This window comes from Elgaria multicarinata, chromosome 6, assembly GCF_023053635.1.
Source record: "Elgaria multicarinata webbii isolate HBS135686 ecotype San Diego chromosome 6, rElgMul1.1.pri, whole genome shotgun sequence".
NCBI classification, from domain to species: Eukaryota; Metazoa; Chordata; class Lepidosauria; order Squamata; family Anguidae; genus Elgaria; species Elgaria multicarinata.
Window position 1 is genome coordinate 55922257 of NC_086176.1, and position 15634 is coordinate 55937890.

General features: G+C 39.3%; 1 protein-coding gene across 3 annotated transcripts in view; it reads right to left on the bottom strand.

The window, feature by feature from the left end:
• The window catches only part of SEMA4D (semaphorin 4D), a 125175-nt gene that overhangs the window by 59237 nt on the left and 50304 nt on the right, over positions 1 to 15634 (bottom strand). For 2 of the 3 annotated variants that reach the window (XM_063129446.1, XM_063129444.1), the window contains exon 3: positions 875 to 979. The exons of the other annotated variant lie outside the window; for it this stretch is intronic. The gene's annotated coding sequence lies outside the window, so the exon portion shown is untranslated. The remainder of the gene's footprint in view (positions 1 to 874; positions 980 to 15634) is intronic. 3 annotated transcript variants of the gene reach the window in all.

Here is a 15634-nt window from a genome sequence, read left to right on the forward strand (position 1 = left end):
ATGTACAAAATTTTGTCTGAATAGTGTGTGTGTGTGTGTGTGTGTGTGTGAGAGAGAGAGAGAGAGAGAGAGAGATCGTACACACACATACACACAGAAGACGGGAAGGAGAAATGTACAGTAGTAAAGTCATCAAAAAAAAAAAATGGCTAAAATCTGTTCTGTAAATCAGTAAACTACCAGTAGATTAAACCTCAGGTTCTTCAGTGCTAAGGGTCAAGTTGCCAAAAGAATTTGTATCTAGCGTTCTTTATACTGGACAATGATTGCTGCACATGTTAGAAGAACACAAAAACATGCTGTCTAAATGCCAAAATCTCAAATACTGAGCTAGAGTAACCAAATTTCTGAAGTATCTGGGGGTAAATAAGGTCAAAATAAGCCAGACAAATTGTGTGTGCATATAGATATTGAATTAAAAGAAAGAGGTGTGTGTGTGTGTGTGTGTGTGTGTGAGAGAGAGAGAGAGAGAGAGAGAGATTATTGAACTCAGCATGCATACAAAGGGTTCCCAGGCACTAACCAGACATAAGACCTACTTAGCTTCAGCTGCCATCATACAATGCCCATACTAGCACAATAAAATATATCCGGGTGTTCATCCTGTTAGGGTAACACCCTCTTCCTGGGTGTCACCCTAACAGGATCGCATGAGGATTCATGCAAAATTAAAATCAGACCCAAAACTTATTAGGGTATATACTTTATGTGATAGTGGAGACCCATCAGAAACAGGGGCATGTCATTTCAAAAAAGAAATCCCACTCTATTTTCCTAACTATACATTAATTGACTTCCTTGATAAATCTTGTATAATATAAATACACACAGAGAGAAAGAAAATGCAGTTTTAAAGGACAATATAATATAGTACCTGTCACCATTTGGAACGTTCGGTTTCCTCCTCAGGAATCAACTACGCGTTTTCTCTATGGCGCAGCAAATGAAGCACAACAATGTAGCCCAGAAATCTTCAGTGCTGTTATTAAACAAATATAATATCATTAAAATGTTGGTCTTTGTTATTCTAGAATAAGGTGAAGATTGCTTTTTGGTCCAATGCTTGGTTAGTGTGTAAGATAAAGAAATTAAGGTGTTATTTCATTTCAAAACATTGACAAACCTCCAAAGAGTTTTCTAAATGTAAATGAAGACTGTTTTACTCATAAAGTACTGGGGAGGTTTAACAGAATATCCTCAGTATATGTTAGTATCTGAATTCAGTGTTTAGTGTTAAAGCAACCAATACCAGAATTCAAGCAAGCCTGGCAACTACAAACTCCAGCCACAGAAGCCCTACTCTCAAGTTCCAAATACCTGGCTCCGATAGGTCAGAGATAGAAAGGATGCTTGGTAAGAATAAGGGAACATAGGCAAGGGATTATTTTCCTGCTTCACATTAGGCAACTTGGAAGCTTGGGAGAAGATGCCACAAAAAGTAGCTGCCCAGAGATATGAGAACCCTACAAAAAGTGAATCTGGAGTAGTACAGGGAGCGGGTGGGTGGGAGGAATACTTGTATTGGCTCTACAAGGCTTTCCTGTCATGCAAGCAGATGGGAGGCTGAATGGGTTCACAATTCACCATATGCAGGGCTCATTCTGCATGTGCAATCCTCCATCCCACCCCCCAATGAAGCCCCATCCCAGTCAATATTATTATTAATGGAGGATTTATGATATTCCGGATATGAGACAAGAAATGTCTTTTGAAACAGATTGAGAGACCCCCACTGAATCTTGAATGGCAAGATTCATTCAAACTAAGTACATATAGTTATTATACACATTTATGTAACTAGCCAGGAACTGCGATCCTTTTTGCTTGGCACCAAACACAGGTTTACTACAATATAATGCAGAAGCACCATACAACCAAGGAACAGGCAACAGCATCTGTTGCCAGTCTGCAACAAATACAAAATAAAGACCTTGTTTGCATGGATTAACCAACCCATGGGCTGCGGAACACAAGAAGGAAAGAGCGGAAATGCTGCCTGCAGCATGCCTGCCGCTAACACTTTTTCTCAGTGACCCACAATCTTCATCGTCATACGTTGCTTAATGTGTTGTCTGAACCTGGAGTTCTGAATTGTTTAGGGGCTAAAAAACCCAGAAGTTTACCATGGTTTGTTGGGTTAGCCTCTAGATTATTTAGCCCCTATACAACCCAGTGCTCTAGGTTCATAGGTAAGCAACCTATGAAGGAGCCAATCGTGGATTGCTGAGAAAAAGCGGAAGTGGCAGGTGCACTGCCTGCTCAGGCATGACAGCCCCATTGGTTGTTTAACCCATAGGCTCTTGAGTCATGCAAACCATCAGCAAATGGTTATGAAACAGGTGATGAACAGGACAGCAAAATCGTAAACACACCATTAGAAAACCTGCACCCAATAAAGCCAACGGCAATGCCTCTCTCTATTCAGATTAATTTCAGTGAGAACTCCCTTTCAGTCAGAGAAGTCTACAGTTGATTGTGCCCCTTCTCCGTCCACCCAAGCAATCAGTTAAGCAATGCTGAAACATCAGGCTGTCACTGTGATGACCTAACACAGCAAAAGCATTTCGGTGCCAGCTACTTTTTGTTGCAACAACAGTTTAATTCACAATTCCATCTACAGTTAGCGTTCTCCAGCTAAGGTGGCTTTTAAACTAGATTATTTGTATTTTAAAATAATTCAAAGTACTTTTGCAGCTATTACACAGGTTAACACAGCTTTTTAAATAATGGCACTATTAAGTGTTTTAAGGCTTTCTGGATAGTCTACAACCATATCAGGTTGCATTAATTCATGACAAGATTGATTGTAAATGGTATGAAACAGCTGTTGCCCAGAGGACTAAACTCTAGTGCTATACAAACTCAGGGCAAGGACAAAAAGCAAAAGAAAAGAAAAGCACAGCAAATTACTGAATCAAACCAAACCAAAGCTTATCAGAGGGAAAATATACTTGCTAAGAGATAATAATAATAATATATTTAGTTTTTATTTCTTACCCACCTCTCCCTTTGGATTGAGGCAGGGAACAGCATTAGTACAATACAGTATAAATCAGATACATAAAATTAATTAAAAGAGCATATTAAACTAATACAAGATCAAAATAACAATCAACACATCTTAAAAATTCTTGGTTTAACATTCATCTGGGTAGGCCTGCCAGAAAAGGCTAGTCTTTAAAGCTGGCTTAAATTCTCAGAGAGAGTTAAGTTTACGAATCTCCTCCGGTTTTGGGTGCAATCAGTAAGTTAGGAAGTGAAAGAAGGTGCTTCCTCTTTAAATGGTGAACAAAAATTGCCTCTCTCCACCATTCCTGTTTATGGGTACTTCTTCCTATCACTGTCCAAGCTGGTCAATTAATGAAATATAAAAATGGAAGAACTAAAGTAAGCGCTAAAATGACTTGACTTCTGTAATTGTTTCAAAGGGTTGTGAAATTAACAGTCATCTTGCTCCACTTTCACAAGATCACAACCGTAAACTCCATAATAATTAGTGCAGAATAACTACCAGCCACTAGTTCCATACTCATGATGACTCCTGCAGATTTCAAACACTCAATGGCTGCATTAAAAGGCAGAAAAACCTACGCTTGCTTTTCCCTATAGCCAATGCAAGTGTATTACCTCCCATGTCCACTTCAAAATTAACACAATGACAAACAAATATTTTCCACTGCATGTATCGTGCAGTGGTCAACCACAGCTAATCCTGGCTCCTTCCCTCTCTTTTGTTGTATCTATATGCTACATTTTTATTCGAAAGTGGTCATGGGTAAAATGGCCCTTACAATGCTTTTGTTGCTGTTTGACAATTGTAATCAACAGTTATATCCCTAATCTCTGCCTTGCGATACAAAGCTTTGCTTAAAATGAACATTTAAATTCTGTACATTATTACAAACCTATATTGCCTCCAGTAATGTGGGGCAGATTTTCGTCTTCTCCAAAACACATTTTTCTATGCTTTACTTTTCAGTGGAAATTTTTCTGTTTCATAAGTTCATTAGTAAAAATGAATGTATGCCAATTGCAAACACAATATTAGGAAAGCCTGGCAGTTTCAAAGTTGTAATTAATGTTTTTCAGCTGATTATCCCTAGCATGTATAAAAACATATACGTGAAATGGAACCAATAAATAGGGACAGTGAAACTGAAGCTGCCCCAGCAAGCTTAGTGGAAGGAAGTTGAGCTCTGTTGAAACAGATGAATGGTTATCAGTATATCATGCACAGTTCTGTGGGTTGCTAAAATCTGTTAGTGTGTCAACAGTTTTCAGTACCTTTTTCCCCTCTTCAATTTAAGCAATGTAAGGAAAGTACATGCCATTGGGCAGTATCCAAGGCTGCCACTCCGCTTATGCCACTGACATAGCACTAATGTAAGTGACCACTAGCACAAATGCCAAAAGGGTATATGTTGCTGCGATGGGTCAAGGTCTTAACATTTTATAAGAATTCAAATATCTGAAGAGGGAAATTAAAGGTCACTTAACATGATTTAAGTGTTGTTTTATGTAGATTGAATGTAGATTCAATCTACATTCTATGTAGATTGAAAAAATTGAATACTTGTAAAAGTATTGAATACTTGTACCAATACACCACAAGTACCTTTTCAGGTACTTGTGGTGTATTGGTACAAGAAATTAACTTGGGGTACCTTTTTAAAGCTTTACTAAATAAGATCTCTCTAGGGCAGCGATGGCTAAACTATGATGCTTTGGCCTACAATTCCCATCAGCCCTAGCCAGCATAGCCCACCCCTGCTCTAGGGCATCAAAACATTTTCTAATGCAAACTGAACTGTTTCCAATGCAAAATTACAGTGATTTACATTGAACATTTTAATGGAAAATTCCCAGTTCAAAATTGTATGGAAACCATAAATTCAGTGATTGCCTCCCTCATTTCAACTGATACTCTTGCTCACCAGTCCACTGAAAAGTTGTATCTTATGTACATAACTTTATATATTCGTTTCTGGATCAATGATAACTGAAGAAAGCCAACTGATTAAACTACAGCGCATTTTCCAAAGACCCTGTGCACACTGCAATACATTTTCTGTTCAATCCTATGTTTATGCTGACATTATGACTCACTACATTCAGAGTCTTGAACCTGGTCAAAGTTTCAATGCAGCAGACCTGGTGGAGGAATAACCATTCTTACTGTTGCCCATTATCACATTTTATGAGACTTTATTTGCTAGCATGTGAAAATCATCCTACACAACACAACGCAGAACACAAAGTCATTGGCAGGGCGTGTGTGATTTCCAAAAGAGAAACAGCCAGGACAGGCAAAGAAACTGACTCTTGGCAAAATGCTATGTGTTTAACTGCTGTAAACAACCAAGGTGCTTTTGTAACCGCCACCTGCCCTCCACCCCCAGGCCTACAGTGCTTCCCCACTGCAACAGATATGGTCTTGTATCAAGATGTGCCTGACCAGCAGCTGTGCTGACTTGCATAAATAATCAGAAAGTTGGGAAACTTTAGAGAGTGTACTAGTCTCAAATTCCATGCTTTAAGCATTCTACATCTAATTAAAAACAGCATTTGCAGAGGAGTCAATGAAGAGACTCCCACAGGCCTGGATGGGCTTTGGATTTTCATCTGAAGTCCTCCCCACCTGCTGCAGTAGCACATACTTTGTTTGTTGTTTATTCGTTCAGTCGTTTCCGACTCTTCGTGACTTCATGGACCAGCCCACGCCAGAGCTTTCTGTCGGCTGTCCCCACCCCCAGCTTCCCCAAGGTCAAGTCTGTCACCTCCAGAATATCATCCATCCATCTTGCCCTTGGTCGGCCCCTCTTCCTTTTGCCTTCCACTTTCCCTAGCATCAGCCTCTTCTCCAGGGTTACTACAGCTATTTCTCATGTGCTAAAAAGTCTACATCAGCCTTCCCCAACACCTCCAGTCAGCATGGTCATTGCCCATGCTGGCTGGGGATGATGGGTGACAGCTTGGGGAAAGGTTTCTATGTGAACTATTTGACTTTTAGGCACAATGAACCAGCAACAAACGCCACCATTTCGCCCCACCTACACCTATGCCGTTTTGTGTATTTATTTGTGTTGGTTCTTTCAGAGATGTATACTGTGGCACTCAAGAACTCCTGCAGGGAACTCACAGATGCTTCTTTGCACATCAGCACGTCTGGATAGGATGTCTGAGATGGTCACTAAAAAATTGTTTGTGCGAATGCTGCACAGTAGTTATAATGTGCTTGTGGCAGCAGTTGTGCCCCCAAAGCCTGAAGTCTATAAATTTAGAACATGTCCCTCAGAGCAACTGAGTGGAGGAGGATTTATTCTGTTGCTCAATGCAGAGTTGGCCTTCCAGCACTTAATATCAGCCATTGGCTTCCTGCCTGCCTACAAATCAAAATTGCAGAAATAAATTGCTATTCACAGCTTGCCAGTAACTCTGACACAGTTACACATATTAGCACACTGGGAATTGAATCTCAGGCCATTAACACTACGCATCTCAAATAAATTCCAAATAAAACTCCTCATAAATGCCTAAAATGGGAAGCCTTCCTAGAGAGGGTGTGTGTGTGTGTGTGTGTCAACCATTTTGAGGCCTTGGGAAAGATCAAATGGTGGGACAGAAATACAAAAATGGTACATGAAATCTGATCTGTACAAGCCACCTATGCCCAGACTACACACTGATCTGCAGGTAATCCACAAATAACACTGAAGGAGTCACAGACTTATTACAGCACCAGTGTCAACAGTGCAGTCCAAATGAAGGAACAGCACATAATTCCCCAGGTGGTTCACAGCTGAATCCAGAAGCACACCCAAACTGCAAACCAAAGTCCTCAAGGGGTGTACAACCTCACCCAAAACAAGTTGAACCCCAATTCCTTGATCTGCCTTTCTGCTGACTAAAGAGATTCTCTATCTTGTCTGGATCAAGCTTCAATTTGCTTCCCTCACTCTTCTCATTAATGAAACAAAACCTGACCAGTTTCCTTCAATTTAGAGAGAAAGGAAAGAGTTTGGTGTCATCAGCATATTGGTCCTGCACAGTAGAATCAAACCACGTCTATGGGAAACTTGTTCACACATGTCCAGACTCTAAACACTTCACAAAACCTATAAAAGTATGAGTTGCTTAAAAACAGAACACACACCCCATTTTGAGATTTTTCACTAGATGACATTTCTTCTCCCTCTTTCAGAGGCTGCAGTTTTTATGTATCCAGCAATTCTTTGTAACAGTTATTACTCTACTGTACAGTAGATCTACTTTCTCACACAAAAATGCATGCTGCTCTGTGTATTACCATTAAAGAAGAAAAACAAACTGCTAATTATTTTGGCAACTGTGATTACACCAACAGGAATTCTAGAGGGGGTGGGGTGAGAAAGCTATTTGCATACGAATGACTGAAAGCCTGGAACAACTTAAATAGAATAGCATAATAGTGATCTTCAAAGGAAATTTAGTTTTCTTGAGGCCCTGTGATATGAATTAAAACAAAACTCTAGATTCATTACACCTTTGCTGTGCGAGTCCAAATGCACACAAGTAAATGAAATTCCAAGAGGCAATTAAAGCATTTCTAAACCTCCTTCTCCCTCGTTTTTTGCTTCCCATTTATGCCTTTTTACTGAGAAAGGCATAGGAGCATACCCGACTGCCAAATTCTGAGTGCTACCACTGCTTGCTAATTTCAAGCCATCACCAAAATAAAAGCTCCAGGGGAAAACAGACATTTGGGAGGGCAGCCCCTAAGAAATAAGAGAGTTTAACAACAGATGTTATACACATTATTTTAAAATCTGCATGAACTTTATAATTTATTTGTGTTACAATTGTTTTGTTTGTTTCCATGCAACATCAGCCCTATAGGGAAAATGAAGGGGGGAGGGGAAAGCTTGAAGCTTTTCATGGTGTTCTGTCCCGAAGTCTTATCCATTGCACAACCAATCAACTGTTAACATCATCATCTTCCCAACATTCTCAACAAAATGCAGCCAACTCACAGAGGGACAGTGAGTGCAAGAACACAATTCACTATTATGTCAAAGGTGAGAACAACTTCTTCTAATATCGTAATGTAAGATGGTTTACTACTGGACCATCACTTAGAAAATCAGTAATTCCTGACCAGTGGGGTGGTTCCGGATTGAGGGGCTGTGTCTCAGGAACACACACGTCTTCAACACATTCAGATTTTCCTAGTACCAAGTTTGCCATTCTCAGAACCTTGATTCCAAAGTGGTAAAGCATCCCATTCTATGGGAAAGGAATCCAAGTTGCTGCAACACCTACAACAGTTGGGAGGTAGCAGGCACATGCTTCCAACAAAGCCTCTATGGTGCCAAATGGCTTTTAGCCAACAAGTTTTGTTGAAGCAGCAGCAGAAGCTGGTGGCTCTGATTTCAGTGGGATGGTGAATCTGCTCCAGCTTTCAGTCAGAACTCAAAAGGAGCTATTCAAGGTGTGGAACTTTAGAGTTCTGACTTGTTCTGGCTCAAACTCGAAGCGGATTCACTGCCCACGGACACTGGAACCAGCAAGCTCCACAGTGGAGCAGACGTATTTTAAGGATCATTTTATGGATGCAAGAATAAAACCTGCATGAACTTAAAATGCTACTGTAAGGCCTGCAACCTTACAGACCACAATTATAAATAGGTGATGGCTACTAGCAGAAGCACACTCTCAAAATGGTAATCACATGACTGTTCTGCAACCTATGCTTAACCAGTGAAAGTATTTTAAGAATATTCTGTAAAAACCACAGCTTGCCTAAAAATTAAAGACTGAGCCACACAACCTATATCTTGGTATGATATGAGTAAGATGCTCCTTAGCACTTAATCTTTCGATCTTAAACTTGAGTTTCCAGTTAAGCATTATTTATTAAATAAATTTAATAGTGAGAATAACTCACAGGGTGTGTGAGAGTGTGTGGTAGGAGTACTATATTTGTTAGCAAAGTACTGGGCCTGAGGAGCTAGCATGACTGTCAACTGGTTATGTCTCCTGCATAAAAGGCTTCCATAGCGACTGGCTGAACTGCTATTCTGTCATGGAATATTAAACAGTCCAACTATACAGGAAAGGCACAGCAACAGAATACTAACAAACACTGCAACTTCTTTGAGGGAAGTGAAAGCCCAGTGCAGCAAAAGGCTTGCACGAGACCTGAGAACAGATGGTAATATTTGCTGTTGGATGAAAAATGGGACAGAGTTAAACAGAGTTGCTGGGCAGGTAGAATCTTCTCTTTTCAGAGTCTCATCTACCCCCACTTTTTTTTAACAAACATACTGATTTGCTCAAAAATTACAAAATGGAACAAGCAGGAGTACACAGACCTATAGTCTAGACTTAATTACATAACATATACTCTGCATTCATTGTTTAACTATCTGAATCTCACAATCTATAAGTATAAATGCTTCTACAACCCATTGTCATTCACAAATCAAGTGTCTGAAGTCTTACACTGAAAGTCTTCACAAGAATTTTCTTGTTAACAAGGGAATGAAGTTCTGAAAAACCAAAAAGCAACCTGATGGTTCCGAAATGGAATCTGGGTCTAGGTAGGCCAACATTTGTATTCTCAGGGCACACTGTTTTATATACAGTTATCTCAGGTCCAGAAATATATTGTGCTTCACCAACTGGGCTCCTCTTGAGTAATTAGGCTCATTAATGAAGCTAGCACCTTCTAGGAGTAAGAGTTTTGCATTTATGGAGCGCATGTGGCCAGGCATAGCAAAAATATATATTGTTTTAGTTTTGTTTATTTATGAATAAATAAAGGCAAAAGTAAACAAGAAGAAAAACTAAAAGGAAAAACACCCTAAGGATGTTTCATTCTCTTTTAAACATACAAACAAACAAAAAACAGGAAAAGTATACTACTCAATAGGCTATAAGAGAACTTTCTGGAAATGCTAGAAACCTGCCTTTCTTTTTAAAAACTGTGAAAAATGAAGACACATTATATAATAATCAAATGTAACAGTGCCAATTAAGTTCTTCCCTTGGGGCAAAATCCCTTAAAAAATATATTTGAGCTGCATTGGTTGAACTCAGCCTATCAGCCTTTATGAGCAAAAACTTTGCTTTTGAGACTTTACCGGACAACTTATGCTCTGAAAGATCAGAACCAGGAGTGGGGTAATTTTGAAATTGCACAGCTCTGTGTCCTTCATCTTATTTCATTTTGTATCCAAATGAAAAGAAAAGAAAAACAGCCCTGATCTTTCTCATCTCTGAAAGGCAAAATGGACTTTAACTGCTTTTTGGATCAATCCCATGGTCACTGAAGCGTCAACTAAGCAGTCAGGATTCATGATACTGCAAACACACCCGAGATGCCATGCTAAGGAAACATTGTGAACGTCATTTCTTGTGAGTTTTCACTAAATGAGGGACATTATTTATATAGTACCAGTGTAGTACACAATGTTTTAAAGTGTAACATATGAGCCAGGTCACTGCCCCAAGCAATGTTCAATCTAAATCACCATAGGACTGCCGTGCCATGATTCTGCAAACTTAATTAGGAAAAAGAAAATAATAATTCATATAACAATTTGGGGTAGGTGGAAGAGGAGGATTTGTTACTCAATTTAGCACCAGAACCTTTTAGTAGCAAATACTGAGCAGAAATGAATTTCAAAGAACAAATTCTGAAACAAGTACCAGTTGTTATAAATACATTTTCTATCAAGAGTTAATTGCATCCATTCAATAAAGCAGTAGCGTAAATCACAATACTTTTACAAAGAATTATTTGTTCCTTCGCACACAGCTTTGTACTGGTATTAAATGCAGGTCACTTTGACCTTTATGCTAATAACTGGGTATCAGAAAACTACTGCATTTTTGTCCTATACAACGTGCTTCTCTCTGCTGCCCACAAACCCAGGTGCAGATCTTTCAATACATGCACTTCAAATTTCATATCAAATTCTCTGAGAGCAAGCCTGTGTGTAGATTAATATAAGCTCTGCCTGGAGAACATTCTCACTGGCATTAAGGAGGTTTAACTCCTGCCCACCCTAAAATGAGCTCTCTACCAACACCAACACCCACTCATGCTAAATAAAATTCAGTGAGAGAAAAGCCATTATTACAAGCTGATGAGTAAGTTTGTGAAAGAAGCACATATAAAAAAAAAAGTTTAAAAGGATTGTCATGTCTCATACTCTACTATAACTGTAAAGAGTTGTGTCTGTCCAAGTGGGTTTCATTTGTAACATGATGTGGCAACGGAAAAAAAGGAAAAAGAACTGCTCATAGTTACCTTATGGAGAAGAGTACTGATATCCTGGAACGAAAGTTCTGCCAGCTGGGACAAATACTGAGCCCATTTGTGTGTCTCTCATACCAGTTCCCCACCCCATCCCCTCTAAACAGAAAGCCAAAGTTCCTGTAGATTCTGCTACTACAGCTTCAGGTTTCAAGTTGTTGTAATCTATTGTACTGTCCAGTTTTGCTTGAGAACAAAATGTTCCTCATTCACCTGTATCATTCACTTTATAAAGCTCTACTACTTTCCTTTCCCCCCGATTTCCATTTTACATTACAAGTTGAACACTTAGTTTTGTTTCCACAAAGACAGTCCTGTGCAACTCATGATCCGCCACGCTGAAGGCAGCTCTCCAAACATGCAATGAAACCAGGCATGGGGTTTAATTTGGAAGTTTTGGTGGAGGGCTTGATGAAAATATTGATCCAGTGTGCAGCTGCTGTGAAAAAGGCAAATTCCGTTGGGGATCATTAGGGGGGAAATTGAGAATGCAGCTACCAATATCATAATCAAGAAAAAAACACAGTATGTCTATCTTTTCACAGAGATTTGAATAAGAGCAAACATTTAGCCCAGGTACTCTGCTTGTGCCCAATAGCCAAGGAAGTAGTGGGGGTAGGGAGACAGTTTGTGGGTTTTCCAAAGATAAGAATTACTTTTGTCTGAAGGGAACATTGGAATCTTTAGTTCCTCGATACATAACACAAGACGATGTGCGCGCCAAGGGTAATCCCCCCCTCCTCCCTCCCAATCCCCTTTCCTTTCGTGTCATGTCTTTTAGATTGTAAGCCTGTGGGCAAGGACTGTCAAGAAATACTTTTGTAAGCTGCCGTGAGAGCCTATTTTGGCTGAATGGCAGCATAAAAATGCTTAAATAAATAAATAAATAAATAAATAAATAAATAATGCCATACAAAAAGCTATGGTAGAACTACACTTGGAATACTGTGTACACTTCTGTGTGAGCTAGGGACTAGATCAACTCACGCATGATGAAAGATACCTTTGGGCTTTACAGCTTTCAAATAAGGCAAGTAAGGGGGACATGAAGAGGTGCATAAAATTATGCATGGTAAGTAGATAGGGAGAAGTACATTTCCTCCTTCTCTCATAATTCTAAAACCCGCAGTTCTGCTGTGAGCTTTCCATAGGTATCTGATTGGCCACTGTGTGAACCAAATCATAGAGCAGATAGGCCTTTGGTCTGATCCAGCATGGCTCTTCCATAAGTTCTTATGTTTTCCAAGTGTAAGCAGTCTTGTACATCACTCACATGTACAAAGAATGGTTTGACGTGCTTGGCAACATGCCATGTATGGCGAAGACCACTTTGAATCTGTCCTCGAAGGAGATAATGATGACAATGACTTTTATGATTAAAACATTTGAGGAACCTTACTACTTCAATTTTGTTGTTTTTATGGCTAGGTTCATAGACTATTAAAAAAAAAAGATTCTTCATTTATTCACTCCAGATGGTAATGACCACACCACCTTCCTGAATATAGAGTACTTGGATTATGAATCCAGCTATTTGGGAAAGACAACTGTGACCAGGTTTACATGATCATCAAGGCATGGGTTGTTTGTTAAAGAGTGGGAGCGCGTGTCGCACTGCCTCCTGCCTGCTCTTTTGTTTCCACTTTGCTGTAACATGCAAACTCAGGAACCTAGGTCCACACGTCATGACAACAACTCAGGATTAGGGCATTCCTGGATTGTTTAACAAAGTTGAAGCAGGTGGGAGCTTGATCACAGTCAGCCAAATATGGGTTGTTTAGCTCAAAGTACATGAAACCCAGGTCTGAAAGAAATACCTGGTTTTTTTCCGGAAGGATAAAGATATATCTACAGAGTCAGGAAATAACGGATTTGTGTTTTGGCTTTTTCCACACTTTTGTATCATAATAATACTTTCTATGAATTCCAGTCTGTGCATCATTTTTGAAAAAGCAGTTCTCAACAGTTTTTATGAATGTGAGTAATGGAATTAATAGTGCAACTAACTTCAAGCTACCATATTAAATTCGAATTATTTTAAATCCATGCCTTCCAACTTTCAAAGGCGTCTTTTCCCACCAAGAATGAATTTTCCAAATCAATTTAGATGACTATTTCCCCCAGTATCAGATCTCTAATGCAATGAGCCTCCAGAATAAAAAAGCACTACATCTGCATTGAGTGCATATTAAAATCGTAATTTTTTTCCTTTTATTTAAGTTTCTACATTTAGTGGAATTAGCTGGACAATGGCAATCACATAAAATGTCACTTTTCAAAAATGGTATGCCTTATTATCCAGATCCATGGAAAGGCAATATTTATCTTTTCTCTTGGTGTGATCAAGTCAAGTTCCCACATGAACAACTGGGCTTAAGACACCAACCCAGCCTAGCAAAGTAAAGAATAGCCAAATCCAAACACCAACCATTTATCACAGTACTTGTTGCTAGGAAACCTTTCAACCACTGGGTCATTTGTCGATTACCATTTATTAGCCACAAGTTTAAATCATTTTAAAACACAAGCTTCATTTTAGCTTTGTTCACAAACCGAGCACAAATACACACACCCTCTAACACTTTATTACCCATCAATTGTAGGTTCACATTGAGGGCAAATTCAGAAATAAGTGTTTGCATTGTAGTTCCTGTAGGGACCAAACAACCTTTTTCAGTAAGCGGTTTGTTTTGAGCATTTCATAATACATGCAAGGGTATTTGTTAGAATAAACATTTAATTCCTTTCATGATCAAATTCAGCTAATGTTCTATTTCTTGCAGAAGAGAGAGAAGTTTGATTTATGGTATCATACTACTGGTTTTTTAGCACACATTCATTTAAAAAAATTAAAATTAAAGTAAGTAATCATTTTAACTATAATACTACTTGAAAGATCAGCAACATACCCTGAGCGCAATGATAAATTGACTAGAAATCATTATGCAACTGCACTTAAAATGACCCCCATTTTCAAGATTTCTAGCATGTACTTGACAGGATTTGAAGACCATTCCTTAATGTGACTTGATATCACAATTTTAAAAAGCAAAATGCTGCAGTGTCATGTTAAGTTTAGTGAGGGGGTTCAGCCATTCACACCTTAACTGTTTTGTATTTAAACAGCGTTTAACAGTTTCTACAAAATAGAAATCTTGTACCCACAGTTTTTTCTTCTGTTTATTCAAGAATCTTCTCTAAATACTGTAGGAAACACCATTATCACTTCTTCACCTTGATCCAATAATGGCAATGCACAGACAGAATTGGGCTTCTGTGCAGGGATAATTCTTTAAACAAGGTATCACCTGCACAAAAGGATGCTGCGCATACACAGTTCTTATAAATGACTTGAACTGAGTGTAGCGTAGCAAGTTGAACATTAGCCTTGGACCAAGGGGAAAAGCAAGTTGAAAACCCAGCTTAGCCATTTTCAACTACAACAGTGCAACCCTGTACATGTCTACTAAGGGCCAAGGCAGGCATTCCTTTAAACGTGTATCTAGTAGCTATGCCCCCACATTTTTTTACTGCAGAGTAGATGTAGGGTCAGATCCAGACTTTAAAAGCTCCCTGTTCCCCAAACTAGTGTTCTGATCCAAGCTGGGATCCCCTGCACCTACTCTAGAGAAAATCTGGAAGGGAAAATAGATGTAGGTGCTAGACACACATTTAAAGGGCGCTTCAGCTATTGGGCGGTATAAAAATGCAATGAACAATAATAATAATAATAATAATAATAATAATAATGATGATGATGATGATGATGATGGAGTATCTGGTTTTCGCCCTAAGGACTATTGAGCATTAAGTTCCACTGAACTCAGTGAGGCTTATTCCCAGGTAAGTGGAAACAGGGTTGCAGCCTCAGGCTCCCCTGATACACAGAACTGCTTTTACACAGTGAGATCACCACATACCTTGACTGAATGTGGCTCTCCATGCCCCAGACCCGCTACCCAAGACGCTTTATTGACTGAACATGCCAGAAGCTGAAATGGGACCTTCAACATTCAAGCACATTCTAGCACTGAGCAACAAGCCTTCTGTAAACAAACCATCTTCAGGTAATTATATACAGTTACAGCCAGCCAGAAACACACAGACACGGACACGGACACGGACACACACACACACACACACACACACAATGGCCTTGTTCAGACAACACGCTAAATCATGCTGCTTAACCACAAAATGGCTACGGGAATGCATTAAGGTTAATGCATTCCGTTAACCATTTTGTGGTTAAGCAGCATGGGCTAGCATGTTGTCTGAATGGGGCCAGAGAGAAGCAACATAATTTTCATACAAAACTCTAAAAAGTACCCCAAG